The sequence below is a fragment of the Lipotes vexillifer genome, unplaced genomic scaffold, assembly GCF_000442215.2.
Source record: "Lipotes vexillifer unplaced genomic scaffold, Lipotes_vexillifer_v1.1 scaffold162, whole genome shotgun sequence".
Taxonomy (NCBI): domain Eukaryota; kingdom Metazoa; phylum Chordata; class Mammalia; order Artiodactyla; family Lipotidae; genus Lipotes; species Lipotes vexillifer.
Window position 1 is genome coordinate 37621 of NW_006779114.1, and position 15400 is coordinate 53020.

The window sequence follows — 15400 nt, forward strand, 5'->3', positions numbered from 1 at the left end:
TTATACAACAATTTTCATAGCAGCTTTATTCACAATAGCCAAAACGTGTAAACAACCCAAGATCTGTTAAAAGGGAGTGGATAAAAAAAACATAGTATATAAATGCAATGGAATATTATTCAGCCTTTAAAAGGAATGAAATTCTGATGCATGCTGTAAATTAGATGAAACTTGAAAACATTATACTAAATGAAATAGCAGAGACAAAAGGACAAATGTACATATACAAACTACCTAGAATAGACAAATTCATGGATACAGAAAGTAAAATAGAGGTTACCATGGCCTAGGGGGCAGTGGAGGATGGAGAGTTATTGTTTAGTGGATACAGGAGGTTCTGTTTGAGATTATGAAAAAGTTCTAGAAGTGGATAGTGGAAATGGCTACACAACGTTGTAAATGTAATTAATGTCACTAAACTGTACACCTAAAAGTGGTTATTATGGTAAATTTTATGTTATGTATATTTACCACAATAAAAAGTAAATACTAATTGTTTAAGGCAATAAAAATAATGTCCTCTTATATTTAAAACAAAAATGTAAGTGAAAACTATCTGACAACAAATAGCACAAAAGGGAAAGATGATAAAGGGAGTTAACCCGTTTTAAGATTCTTGCATTGTTCTGGAAAGGGTAAAAGTACTAACTTAATGTAGGCATTAATTAGTCAAGGATGCATATTGTAAACTCTAAGTTATCCCATTGAGATAATATGTAACTGTTATGGTAATCTACTGCTGTGTAGCAAACTACCCCCAAAACTTAGTGATATAAAACAACCACCATTTTATTATGCTCACAATTATGGGTTGCAAATTACGGTAGGGCAGAGTAGGGATGTCTGGCCTCACTTCCACAGCAATTAAGGCTTCATCTGAGATGGATTACAAAGCTGGGAATGGCTGGGATGACTCAAGTGGGGCCATATGTCAGGGGCCTCAATTCTAGCTTCTGTCTTGTTTCTTTTTACGTTTTATCTGTTGTGGAAGGAATATTGAAAATGGCTTTTTCAATTATGTATCTTGTAAGTGGGATGGAATAGCTGATAAATCTGGGGATGGCCAATCACCAATCTCTGTAGACAGCCTTTCCATTAGGCTAGCTTGGCATGGCAGTTTCAGGGTTGTTGTACCTTGTGGCTGGCTTCATCCAGAAGGAGCATTCCATGACACAGACATGGACACTGCAATGCTTCTTTTTTATGGCCACACCACACGGCTTGCAGGATCTTAGTTCCCTGACCAGGGATTGAACCTGGGCCACCTGCAATGCTTTTTTTTTTTTTTCCTTTTTAAGCTGGGCACTGTCTTTATTATTTTAACATCTTTACTGGGGTATAATTGCTTTACAATGGTGTGTTAGTTTCTGCTTTATAACAAAGTGAATTAGCTATACATACACATATATCCCCATATCTTCTCCCTCTTTCATCTCCCTCCCACCTTCCCTATCCCACCCCCAAGTTGTCACAAAGCACTGAGCTGACCTCTCTGTGCTATGTGGCTGCTTCTCACTAGCTATCTATTTTACATTTGGTAGTACATATAAGTCCATGACAATCTCTCACTTCATCCCAGCTTATCCTTCTCCCTCCCCATGTCCTCAAGTCCATTCTCTACATCTGCATCTTTACTCCTGTCCTGCCCCTAGTTTCTTCAGAACCATATATATATATATATTTATATATATATGTATATATATACATATATATGCATATATATATATACATAGTATATATATTTTTAGATTCCATATATATGTGTAAGCATATGGTATTTGTTTTCTGCTTTCTGACTTAGTTCACTCTGTATGACAGACTCTAGGTCCATCCACATCACTACAAATAACTCAATTTTGTTTCTTTTTATGGCTGAGTAATATTCCATTGTATATATGTGCCACATTTTCTTTATCCATTCATCTGTTGATGGACACTTAGGTTGCTTCCATGTCCTGGCTATTGTAAATAGAGCTGCAGAGAACATTGTGGTACATGGCTCTTTTTGAATTATGGTTTTCTCAGGGTATATGCCCAGTAGTGGGATTGCTGGGTTGTATGGTAGTTCTATTTTTAGTTTTTTAAGGAACCTCCATACTGTTCTCCATATTTATTACCTAAGCTTAGAGGTCCCAGTATGTTATGTTCTATTTTATTGGTTTTAGTGGTAAAGCAAGCCTAAAATAGCCTAAATAAAAGGAAGAAGATTGCCCCTAACCTCTCAACAGAAAGAGTAGCAAATAATTTATGAACATCTTAAATCAATCAAAATAACCAAAAAGTTAAGACAGAAGAAAATAATGATATATTAAAATCACTTAAATAATACAAAGAAATGGGAAACAGGAAAAATATATGAAGAACAGGTGATAAGTAGAAAAGCAACAGCAATATGGTAGCTTAAACTAAACAAATACCATAACTATAATAAATATAAATGATCTAACCATGCTAATTAAAAGACAATGATTATTTAAGACTAACCAAAATTAGATCCAGCTCTGTATTATTTACAAAGGATGCAAAAAGTTAGAAAGTAACAGAATAAGAAAATATACCATGCAAACACTAACCAAAATTAAACTAGGGTAACTCTATCAATACAAAATAAAATAGAATTTAAGGCAAAAATTTTGGAAAATATAAGAAACAATATTTCATATTGATTAGGTTTGACTCCACAATAAGATGTAACCATCTTGAGCTGATATGTACCTAACAACATTACTTCAAAATATATAAAGCTAACATTAACACAATTACCAGGAATATAAATGAATCCCCAATCATAATGGAAAACTTTAACATACTTCTCTCAAGCACTGATAGAACAAATAGGCAAAAAATTAGTAAGTCTCCTGCTATAGACTAAATGTTTCTGTCTCTCCAAAATTCATATTGAAATTCTAACCCCCAAGGTAATTGTAGGAGGAGGCTGGACCTTTGGGAGATGATTAGGTCATAAGGGTAAAGCCCTCATGAATGGGATTAGTGCCCTTATAAAAAAGGGCTCAGTCAGACGAATGGATAAAGAAGATGTGGTAAATATATACAATGGAATATTAGTCATAAAAAGGAATGAAACTGGGTCATTTGTAGAGATGTGGATGGACCTAGAGACTGTCATATAGAGTGAAGTAAGTCAGAAAGAGAAAAACAAATATCGTATATTAATGCATATATGTGGAATCTAGAAAAAATGGTACAGATGAACTGGTTTGCAAGCCAGAAATAGAGAGACAGATGCAGAGAACAAATGTATGGACACAAAGCAGGGACAGCAGGTGGGGTGGTGGTGGTGATGGGATAAATTGGGAGATTGGGATTGACATATACACACTAATTTGTATAAAGTAGGTAACTAATAAAACTAATTTAAAAGAAAAAAAAAAAGGGCTCAGAGAGATCACTCATCCCTTCCAACATGTGAGGACATAACAAGAACCTGGAAGCAGGTTCTCAACAGGTACCAAGTTTGCTAGTGCCTTGATTTTGGACTTTCTAGCCTCCAGACCTATAATAAATAAATTTCTGTTGTTTATAATCCACCCAGCCTATAATAGTTTGTTATGGCAGCCCGAATAGACTAAGACAGCTACGAAATATTTGAACAACATAATTAACTAACTTGACCTAACTGATGGAAGAATACATTTTTTTCTCAAGACCACATGGAACATTTATCAAAATAGAATTTTTCTGTACCAAGCAAGTTTTGAGTTATTAAAACCATTTAAAGTATGTTGTCTGGCTGCAGTGGAATTAAACCAGAAATCAATAATAAAAAGATAACTAGAAAATTCCTAAATATTTGGTCATTAATCAATGTGGCTCTAAATAACCCATGAGTCAAAAAATTACATTGGGGCTTCCCTGGTGGCACAGTGGTTGAGAGTCCTCCTGCTGATGCAGGGGACACAGGTTTGTGCCCCAGTCCAGGAAGATCCCACATGCCGCGGAGCAGCTAGGCCCGTGAGCCATGGCAGCTGAGCCTGCGTGTCCGGAGCCTGTGCTCCGCAATGGGAGAGGCCACAACAGTGAGAGGCCCACATACCACACACACACACACACACACACACACACACACACACACAAAATTACATTGAAAATTATGAAATATTCCAAGCTGAGGTAATAATTATATGACATATCAAAACCTGTGTGGATAAATCTAAAGAAATGCTGAAGGGAGAATTTTAATAGCTCAAAATACATATACTATAAAAAGAATAAAGGTTGAAAATCTAAGATCTAATTTTCCATCCCAAGAACTTTGAAAAAGAACAGCAAATCAAAGCTCCCAAATGAAAGAAAAAACAATAAAGATAAGATTGGAAATCAATGAAATAGAAAATAGAGTTAAAATAGAGAAAACTAACAAAGCCAAAGATCAGTTTTTTTAAAAAGATTAATAAAATTGATAAACTCCTAGAAATACAGATGTAGAGAAATGAAGAGAAAACACTTATTAACAATACCACTACAAATCTTATAGACATTAAAAGGATAATGAAACGAGATTGTAAACAAATTTTGGCCAAAATAGATTTGACAATTTAAACAAAATGGACAAATTCCTTAATTTAAATCAAAACCACAACAAGATGTCGCTTCAAGCCTGTTAGAATGGTTATTATCAAAAAAACAAGAAATAACAAGTGCTGGCAAAGATGTGGAGAAAAGGGAACACTTCTGCATTGTTTGTATGAATGGAAATTGGTTCAGCTAGTATGAAAAATGGTATGGAGATTCCTCAAAAAATAAAAAGTAGAACTACCATGTGATCTAGCAATTCCATTTCTGGGTATTTATCCGAAGAAAACAAAAACACTAATTCAAAAAGATATATGCACCCCCATGTTCATTGCAGCATTATTTTCAATAGTCAAGCATGGAAACAACCTAAGTGCTCATTGATGGATAAATGGATAAAGAAGATGTGGCATATATATATATATATATATATATATATGTATATACACATATATATGTATATACATATATATATATATATATATATAACAGAATACTATTCAGCCATAAAAAATAACAAAATCTTTCCATTTGCAACTACATGGATAGAATTTGAGAACATTATGCTGAGTGAAATAAGTCAGAGAAAGACAAACACCATATGATCTTACTTATACATGGAATTTAAACAACAACAACAATAAGCTAATAGATAAAAAGAACAACATGATTATTACCAGAGGTGGGGGGTGGGGGGTAGGAGAAATGGGTGAAGGGGGTCAAAAGGTACAAACTTCCAGTTATAGCATAATTAAGTCATGGGGTGTAATGTAAAGCATGGTGAATTATAGTTAATGGTACTGTATTGAATATTTGAGAGTTGCTAAGAGAGTAAATCTTAAAAGTCTTCATCACAAGAAAAAAATTTTTTGTAACTATGTATGGTGACAGATGTTACCTAGACTTATTGTGGTGATTATTTCACAATATATACAAATTTTGAATGATTATGTTGCCCACTTGCAATTAATATAATGTTATATGTCAATTATACCTAAATAAAAACAAACAAACAAAATGGACAAATTCCTTGAAAAACTAATTTATCAAAATGGGTACAAGAAGAAGCACATATCTGAATAGTCCTGTATTATTAGAGAAATGGAACTCATAATTAAAAACCTTTCTATATGGAAAACTCCTAGCACACATTGCTTTGCTAATGTGTTATTCCAAACATTTATAGAAAAAATAATACCAATCACACAAACTCTTAGAGATAATGAAAAAGAAGAAATACTTCCCAATTCCTTTTAGGAGACCAGCATAATACTGATACAAAACCTGGCAAGGATATTACAACAAGGAAAAATTGAATTTAAAAATAAATATGCAGAAAATCCTAAGCCAATGCTTAGCAAATCAAATCCAGGATATACCAAAAGGGTAACAATCAGGTTGAAGTGGAGTTTATTCCAGGAATACAAGGTTGGTTTGACATTTGAATATCAATGAATGTAATTTACCACGTAAAGAGAATGAAGGAGACCGTATGACCATTTAGGAGCAGCAAAAACATTTGATCAAATTCAATACCCAGAGTTTTCATAAAAACAAGAATAAAAATCTTAGCAAATGAGGAATTAAGTTAACTTCCTTAAACAGATAATGAGTTTCTACAAAAAAATACAGATAACAGCTTACAGTGGAATATTATATGCCTTCTCTCTGTGTTCAGGAAAAAGGCAAGAATGCCCATAATTCTTTTGAGTATTGTGCTGGAGGGTCTAGTCAGTGCAAAAAATCAAGAACAAGAAATAACAGGTATAAGGTTTGCAAAGGAAAAATGAAAGTCATCATGCAAAAATGACATGATTAAGTGGAAAATCTGAAATATACTCAGCTATCAAAAACAATGAATTCATGCCATTTGCAGCAACATGGATGGATCTAGAGATTATCAAACTAAGCAAAATAAGTCAGAAAGAGAAAGACCAATACCATATGATATCACTTATATGTGGAATCTAAAATTCAGTATAAATCAACATATCTACAAAACAGAAACAGACTCACCTATATAGAGTACAGACTTGTGGTTGCCAAGGGGGAGGTGGGGTAGGGGAGGAAAGGAATGGGAATTTGGGATTAGCAGAGACAAACTATGATATATAGGACGGATAAACAACAAGGTGCCACTGTATAGCACAGGGAACTATATTCAACATCCTGCAACAAACCATAATGGAAAAGAATATGAAAAATAATATATATATGTATAACTGAGTCATTTTGCTGTATAGCAGAAATTAACACAACACTGTAAATCAATTATACTTCAATAAAATCTAAAAAAATCTGAAAGGACATATTAAAAAGCAATTAGAAATAATAAATGTATATTTAGTCAGTATATAAAAATAAATATTTATATAAACTAGAAATGAACAGTTAGAAAATAAAATTTAATAAATAACACCACTTATTTTAGCATAAAAAGCCAAATAACCTAGAACTCAAATGAAAGATGTATAGGACTTCTGCACTATAAACTACAAAACATTATGGAGAGGAATTAAAAGAAGATATAAATAAATGAAGAGATACGCCATGTTAAAAAAACCCGTCAGCATAGTAAGATATTAGTTCTCCCCAAAGTGATCAATTGATTTAATGCAATCCCAATTATAATGCCAACAAAATATTTTTAGAAATTAAAATAAGTCGATTCCAATGTTTATACGGAAATGCAAAAGTCCTAAAATAGGTAAAATAATCTTGAAGAACAAAGTTAGAGGACTCTATTACCATATATCCACTCTTATTATAAAGCTACAGATTAAGATAATGTGGTGTTAACCCAAATATAGACAAATAGTCCAATGCAACAGAGTAGAAACTATAGAAACAGTTCACATATATGATTTCATGACTTTACAAAGGCACCACTGCAATTTATTGTGGAAAGATGGTATTTTTCAATAAAAGGTACCTGGTCATTTGATTATCCATAAGGAAAAAATGACCTTTGTCCCTGTTATCATACACAAACATTAGTTGGAGATGGATACCAGATCTCAATGTGAAACTAAACAACAAAGCCTCTAGAAGAAACATAAGGAAAATATCTTCTGACTTTGGGTTAAACAAATATTTCTAACTCCCCCGCATCTTTATTGAGACATAACTGACATATAACATTGTGTAAATTTAAGGTATACAACATGATGATTTGATCTACATATATAGAGAAATGATTACCACAAAAATTTAGTTAACACATCCTTCACCTCACATAATTACCATTTACTGTGTGAGTGGTAAGAAATTTTAACATCTACTCTCTTAGCAACTTTCAATTATTCAACACAATACTGTTAACTAGAGTCACCATGCTGTACATTACATTCCTAGAACATATTAATCTTATAACTGGAAGTTTGTACCCTTTGATGATCTCCACTCATCCCTCTCTTACACCCCCACCGCCCCTTCCAGCAAAAATGTACCCCCTATATCTAAGAGTCCAGGGATTTTTTGGTTCCACATATAAATGAGAGCATACATTATACAGAATTCATCTTTCTTTGCCTGACTTATTTCACTTAGCATAGTGCCCTCCAGATCCATTCATGTTGTTACAAATGGCAGGATTTCCTTCCTTCTCATGGTTGAATACTATTCCATTATAAATAATATTAATATGCTATACTAATATTAAATGTTTATATATAACATCTTCACATAATATAATATATAATATATAAAACATTATCACATTTTCTTTATCCATTCATCTGTCAACAGATACTTAGGTTGTTTCTATGTCTTGGCTAGTATAGATATGCTGCAATGAACATGGGGGTGCAGCTGTCTCTTTGAGGTAGTGATTTCATTTCCTTCAGAAAAATATCCACAAGTGAAATTGCTGGATCATATGGTAGTTCTATTTTTTATTTTATTTTTTGAGTAATGTCCATGTTGCTTTCCATAGTGGTGGTACCAGTTTACATTCCCAACAAGAGTGTACAAGATTCCCTTTTTTTCCACATCCTCGCCAGCACTTATCTCTTGTCTTTTTGATCGAGTCTGCTCTTGGAATTCTTTAGCTCAGTTTTTTTATTATTCAGATCTAGGATGTCGTTTTGGCTTTTTGGAGGATAGCTTTTATTTCTTTGTTGAACTTCTCACTTTGTTCATGTACTGTTTTCCCAATTTCATGTAGTTGTCTGTCTACATGTTCTTGTAGTTCCATGAACTTCCTCAAGAGGATTATTCTGAATTCTTTGTTAGACAGTTCACAGACCCATATTTTGAGTAAATTATTGGAGCTTTATTAGTTTCTTTTGGCGGTGTCATGTTTACTTTGGTATCTGTGCATCTGAGGAAGTGGTCTTTTCTTCCAGACTCTAGAGGTTCCCTTCAGCAGAGAAAGACCTTCATCAGTTAGCTCAGCTTGGGGTAATGGATGGGTCATCTGGTAGCATCTATGGGCAGGTGGAGGCTTGCTATTGGGGTATCTATTTGGGTGAGGTCACTGCCCATGTTCTGAGGTGGGCATGATGGCTTACTTTCTTTCAGGCAGGGCTACTAGCTGGGCTCTGCAATCACCTCTGGTTAGGCGAAGTCATAGGCTGTGTTCCCTGGCAGGAAGGTGCCACTGGCTGGACTCTGCAACTAAGCAGGGCTGCAGGCTGGGCTCTGCAATCACTCCTGGTTGGGTGAGGCCTCAGGATGTGCTCCCTTACCAGATGGTGCTGCTGGCCAGACTTCATGTTCGGGCAAAGCTACAGGCAAGGCTTTGTGGTTGGATGCAGCCACAGGCTGTGTTCTGTGATCAGGTAGGGCCATAGGCTTTGTCTCAAAGTTGGGCAAGGCTGTAGGCTGGGCTTTGTGACAGGGTAAGCTGCTGGGTGTGCTCCTCTGTTGGAGGTGGTCACTGGCCAGGCTCTCTAGTTGGGCAGGGCCTCCAGCTATATCATGCAGTTGTGGGGGGTCTAGAGCCTGTGCTCCTTGGTTGGATGGGGTCACTGTCCAGGGTCCCTAGCTGGGTGGGGCCATAGGCTATGCTCTGCAATTGGGTGGAGTCACTGGCTAGGCTCCCTTTAGCTACAGTTTTTTAAAAGGTATTTTTAAAAATAAATTTATTTATTTATTTTTGGCTGCGTTGGGTCTTCGTTGCTGCGTGCGGGCTTTCCCTAGTTGCGGTGAGCAGGGGCTGCTCTTCCTTGCGGTCCGTGGGCTTCTCCTTGCAGAGGCTTCTCTTGTTGTGGAGCACCGGCTCTAGGCGTGCAGTCTCGGTAGTTGTGGCATTCAGGCTCAGTAGTTGTGGCTCACGGGCTCTAGAGCACAGGCTAGTAGTTGTGGCACACGGGCTTAGTTGCTCCACGGCATGTGGGGTCTTCCAGGACCAGGGCTCAAACCTGTGTCCCCTGCATTGGCAGGTGGATTCTTAACCACTGCACCACCAGGGAAGTCCCTGGCTACAGTTTGTACTCAGTAATTAGGCAGGGCCATAGGCTTGGATCTGTTTCTGGGCCCCATGACTGGCTAGGCTTCCTGGTTGGGCAGGACTGAAGACTATGCTCATAAATTGGGTGGGGCTGCGAATTTGCTTCCTTGCCTAAGTGGGGCCATAAAACAGTTTCCATAGTCAGTAAAACCTGTTGGTTTGAGACCCATACCAGGTAGAATTGCCAACTGAACTCCCTGGCCAGATGGGGCCACTGGCTCAGCTCTGCAGATGGGCAGAGCCTGGCTGAGGTCTCTGCTCAGGTATTGCTGTAAGCGGTAATGCAAACTGCCAAGATCTGAGCACAGGTTGCTGTCAGCCCTGCCCCTCTTTTCTCTGTCTCTATCAAATCCCCAGTGGTCGAGCCCTGCAGATTCCCCCAGTGATCCCCATGAGGCAAGACCTGAGTGCACCTCCCAGGAAATGTCCTGGAACACTGGGGGACCTGGACTTTTGACACCATCTTGATGACAGTACCTTCTACATAAACACTTCTTAAATGGACACAGCACTAACCGTAAAGAACAAGTGATAAACTGGATCTTATTAAAATTAAAGACTTATCAAAAACACATTTAAGAGGGAAGTGAGGTACCCTGGAAGATGATATTTTATATAGTAATAAAGGATTTGTATTCAGGATATTTGAAAAACTCCTCCAAGTGAATATTGACAAGGGAGAGGTGATGGAACTTGGGGATTTGAATACTGGAAGATATGTGAAGAAAAGGATAGGGATATTTATATCCTCATCATATATAATGAGGAGTCAAGTGATCCTTTATTAGCATGATGGAACAAGAAACAAAGGTCTTTAACGCAGCAAGGTAAGAAACAGAAGAATTAAAACAATGACATGATACTGAGGGGGGAGATAAGCAGGGTTTTGGAGGATAAGTAAGGTAAATTCTTAATCATCTTTGCAGAAAGTCAACAGATCACTTCTAAAGTTGATAAGTAAAATATAATAAGCGTATTATTTAGAAGCATGGAACTAGTGACTAGAAGATCTAAAACAAAAAGTTAGATAAAAGTGGTTGCTTTTAGAGTATGAAGGTGGAAGGTAGTGAGATGGGGTAAAGACTTGCTTTTTAGTGTAAGTTCTTTTACATTATTTTAAAGAAGTACACAAAGTACTTTGATAAAAATATTTTAAATTACAGAAAAAACTGCATTCACATTACTACAACTACGCAAATTATTCAATTACAGGGCCACATAATATGCTAAAACTATGCATCTTTATTTAGAAGTCACCCTCTGGGCCACTTGAAGTAGAATATATCTAGAATCAAGATCAAATGTACCGAGTGAAGTAAGTCAGAAAGAGAAAAACAAATACCGTATGCTGACATATATATATGGAATCTAAAAAAAAAAAGGTTCAGATGAACCTAGGGGCAGGAAAGGAATAAAGATGCAGACTTAGAGAATGGACTTGAGGACATGGGGAGGGGGAAGGGTAAGCTGGGACGAAGTGAGAGAGTGGCATTGACATATATATACTACCAAATGTAAAATAGATAGTGGGAAGTAGCCACATAGCACAGGGAGATCAGCTCCGTGCTTTGTGACCACCTAGAGGGGTGGGATGGGGGGGTGGGATAGGGAGGGTGGGAGGGATATGCAAGAGGGAGGGGATATGGGGATATATGTATACGTATAGCTGAATCACTTTGCTATACAGCAGAAACTAACAACATTGTAAAGCAATTATACTCCAATAAAGATGTTAAAAAAAATCAAATGTATTCTTTTTACATAGAGGTTAGAAATATATTAATTTGCCTTATATTTGAACCATGACTTTCATGGTTAGTTGTTTTTCAGAGTTTCTAAACTCTTTTTATTTTATCTATTAATTTTTTTGTGGAATCTAAAAAAAAAAGATACAAATGAATGTAGTTATCAAACAAAAACAGACTCAAAGACATAGAAAACAAACTTATGATTACCAAAGGGGAAGTGGGGGGAGGGATAAATTAAGAGTTTGGGATTAACTGATACACACACTACTCTAGATAAAATAGATAACCAACAAGGACCTACTGTATAGCATAGGGAACTATACTAAATATCTTGTAATAAACTATAATGGAAAAGGATATGTTTATATAACTGAAAAACTTTGCTATACACCCAAAACCAAAACAACATCGTAAATCAACCACACTTCAACAAAAATTTTCAAAAAACATCTACCACTTCTCTGCAAAGTTTGAGGGTCCTTACAGTTTGGTGTGCTGCCTGACAATTTACAAGGGTCTTGAAAATCTGCTAGTTTTTTTTTTTTTTTGAGGAACGCAGGCCTCTCACTGTTGTGGCCTTTCCCGTTGCAGAGCACAGGCTCCGGACATGCAGGCTCAGCGGCCATGGCTCATGGGCCCAGCCGCTCCACGGTATGTGGGATCTTCCCGGACTGGGGCGCGAACCCGTGTCCCCTGCATCGGCAGGTGGACTCAACCACTGTGCCACCAGGGAAGCCCTCTAACGTCTTTTTAAATCCAACTTCTCAGTCATATCTTCTATTGCATGGAGTACTATTTAGTCTCCAGATACAACCTTCCTAGAGCCATTCAACATACTGATCTAAGCTAAATTGATTCCTTCAGATTCTGTTATTTCTTTTTCTTTTCTTTCTGTTTCTACGTCATTGGTTTTCCTTAAATGTCAGGTGATTGTCCATTAGTAGTGACAAATGAAGGTCTGTGTCAGTTTTTCTAGGGAGCTAGTGTAAGTATCCTGTGCTTTTCTGTAAGTCTCTGGTTTTCCACTGTTCACACTCATGAATGGGAAGATTGCCTTGGAGCTTTGTGAAGTGGGTGGAATAAGTTAGTGAACAGACTTTCTTAGAGGAAGTATGGTCAGGTAGCCAGCAATTAAGTAAGCCATCTCTCAAATACTAAAATTAAGAGGGTTTTACTGTGGAGTACCAAATCCATGCTAGAACTAGCTTTCCCAGATGGTTCATGTAAATTTTTTAAAGAGATAATCCTTCAGGGTTTGTTTCTTTTCTTTTTTGGGGGTGGGGGTGGGGTGGGGTGGGGGATGCTGTGCTACTGCACAGCATATGAGATCTTAGTTCTCTGACCAGGGATTGAACCTGCACCCCCTGCATTGGAAGGGCAGAGTCTTAACCACTGGGCTGCCAGGGAAGTTCCTTGTTTTGTTTTTTTAATTTTTATTTATGTTGTGTTATAGTTGATTTACAATGTTGTGTTAGTTTCAGGTGTACAGCAAAGTGGATCAGTTATACATATACATATATCCATTCTTTTTCAGCTTCTGATTTGGGTTTTAAAAAGAGGACTGATCATCAGGGAAACCAGAAAATTCCATCTTGAAGCCCAGCAGAAATAAATGGTGGGCATTTCCCTGAGTCATAAATGGCACAGGGGCTCAGCAATCTACCACCATGTTCTTAACAGGAAACACTCCATTTGGCTAGGGAAAGGGTCCATCTGTCGAATAGATCCAAGAGTAGGTTAAAATTCTGAGCTAGAGAAAAGAACTAAGCCAATTGCAGGCAAGAATAAAGAAGTTACCAGATACACCTAGAGACAGCCACATCTGAGAGCTTGCCAAGCTGTCACTGAAGTTAGAACATGGACTGACAGCAGAGAGCATTGTTTTTGTGTGCTTCTTTCCAATTGTATTTCAAGTTCTTTCCAAAACAAGGCCCTGAGCTTGGTTCACTGCTGTCTTGTATTCATGCTTGGGTATTCATTCACCAACATTAAACCCCAGGATAGAAGATGTGATAAAACAGGACTCCTTTATCCATGGAGTGAATCTTTGCAGGTTTCAGTGGTGGATAGTGGTCATCACAGAAAACATACAGGAAATTTTCCTTGGAACTGAGGTGGGATGAAAAGTGCCTGCTGTGAACATCATCATCTTTTTCCTGACCTTTTACTTCCAGTTTCTGAAGATAAAGCAGAAAATAATCTTCCTTGAAGATAATGGGTAACAATTCCATAAAACAAAAACACATGTTTCCAATGCACTGTGCTTTCAGATATTCTGGGTTTAATTCAGCTGCCAGATGAGTTGATTGATGCATTCACCTTGATAGCCAGGTGAGCCCACTTCCTTGAGGAAGCCCCCTCTATTCTTGGTAGCACAATAGGCTACTGAGAGTTGCAAAGGGCACAAGAACCCTGAGATCACCTGAAAATCCTTCCCTGGGAAGGCAACTCCATGAATGAGGTCTTCCAAGCAAATGACACCAAATTTCCCCAGGTGCTCCTCAATCACTGTGTTGTCTGTCAGTGTGACGATTTTATTCTTGACCTTGGCTTGTCCACATTTAAAGATGAGCTCCTGAACAAACTTCAGATTTGCAAATCCCCAGGTCACATAAGGTTCCACTATATGAAGTGTTTTAATGGTTTAAGGGGTTACTTTCATAAAGACACCACTGAAAATCTTATTCAGGCCAAGTCTTGCAGTGGTCCTCTGCACCAGTAAACTCACCCCATTAATCATTTGGATGTGTACAACAAAGGCCAAGGAGTGTTTATCTGGCACTTCCAAGCCACGAGGTTTCACTTCTCATTGTCTGAGTCACACCCTGTCACGTAGTTGCCGCCAGGACTCATGTAGGAACCATTCTAGTTGCTTAAACTTGAGTTTTTCTCCTTTCCTCTGCTCCTTCCTTTGCAAAAGTGCCTGCTTTGCCTGGGTGGCTTTGAGGACCTGATAAGCCTTCTTCTTTTTCAGGAGATTTTCTGGAACCAAAGGGATCTTTTTTCTTGGCTCTACCTCTGCCATCTTTCCAAAGCTGTGGGCTACTCTGGGTTTGTTTCTCTTATGCACAATGGTAAGTATCCATCTACCAGTAGATTTTTGACTAATGATAAATATCCACCTGCCTATAGCTTTGGGTCTTGAAGTGACAGTGGAGACAACTGGCACAGCTGTTCCATGTACAGACCTTCAATTAACCCTATTGTCTATAGTCATTCTCCTTTTAGCCTTTTTAAACTGCTAAATCCTAATTGACATCCTTTCTAGGGTTCCAATGACAAATGAGCTATCTCACTAGTGCCCCTTTAAGGTATGTATAGGCAAGTCTTCTACACAGATATGTCCAACAGGATACTATCATTTATTTTTGGTATGAGATAAAATTTCCTATTTGCTCATGAACTCCCTTCTCTCTGTTATGGGTTAACTTTCTATACATCATCACTTCAGTTGGGTTCTAGAGGGATAGAAAGTGAAAATGTGTGCTCAGTCTACCATCTTGTTAAAATACACACACACACGTTTGTTTATGTACATGGCTTCTCTACTGAAGCTCCTTAAACACAAGGATGTATTGTAAAATGCCTAGCACAGTGTCAGGAACATAACAGGTGTTCAAAGGCTGATTGGATTTGAATGTGGGGGAGAAGAATTAAAAATGACAGA

The 15400-nt window shown here is 37.4% G+C and overlaps 1 protein-coding gene and 1 pseudogene across 1 annotated transcript in view; both read right to left on the reverse strand.

The window, feature by feature from the left end:
* Positions 1-15400, reverse strand: part of CUNH11orf65 (chromosome unknown C11orf65 homolog) — a gene marked incomplete at its 3' end in the record, with an annotated part of 85766 nt that overhangs the window by 37316 nt on the left and 33050 nt on the right. The gene's annotated exons all lie outside the window — the stretch shown is intronic.
* Positions 14015-14758, reverse strand: LOC103073490 (60S ribosomal protein L7-like 1 pseudogene; annotated as a pseudogene).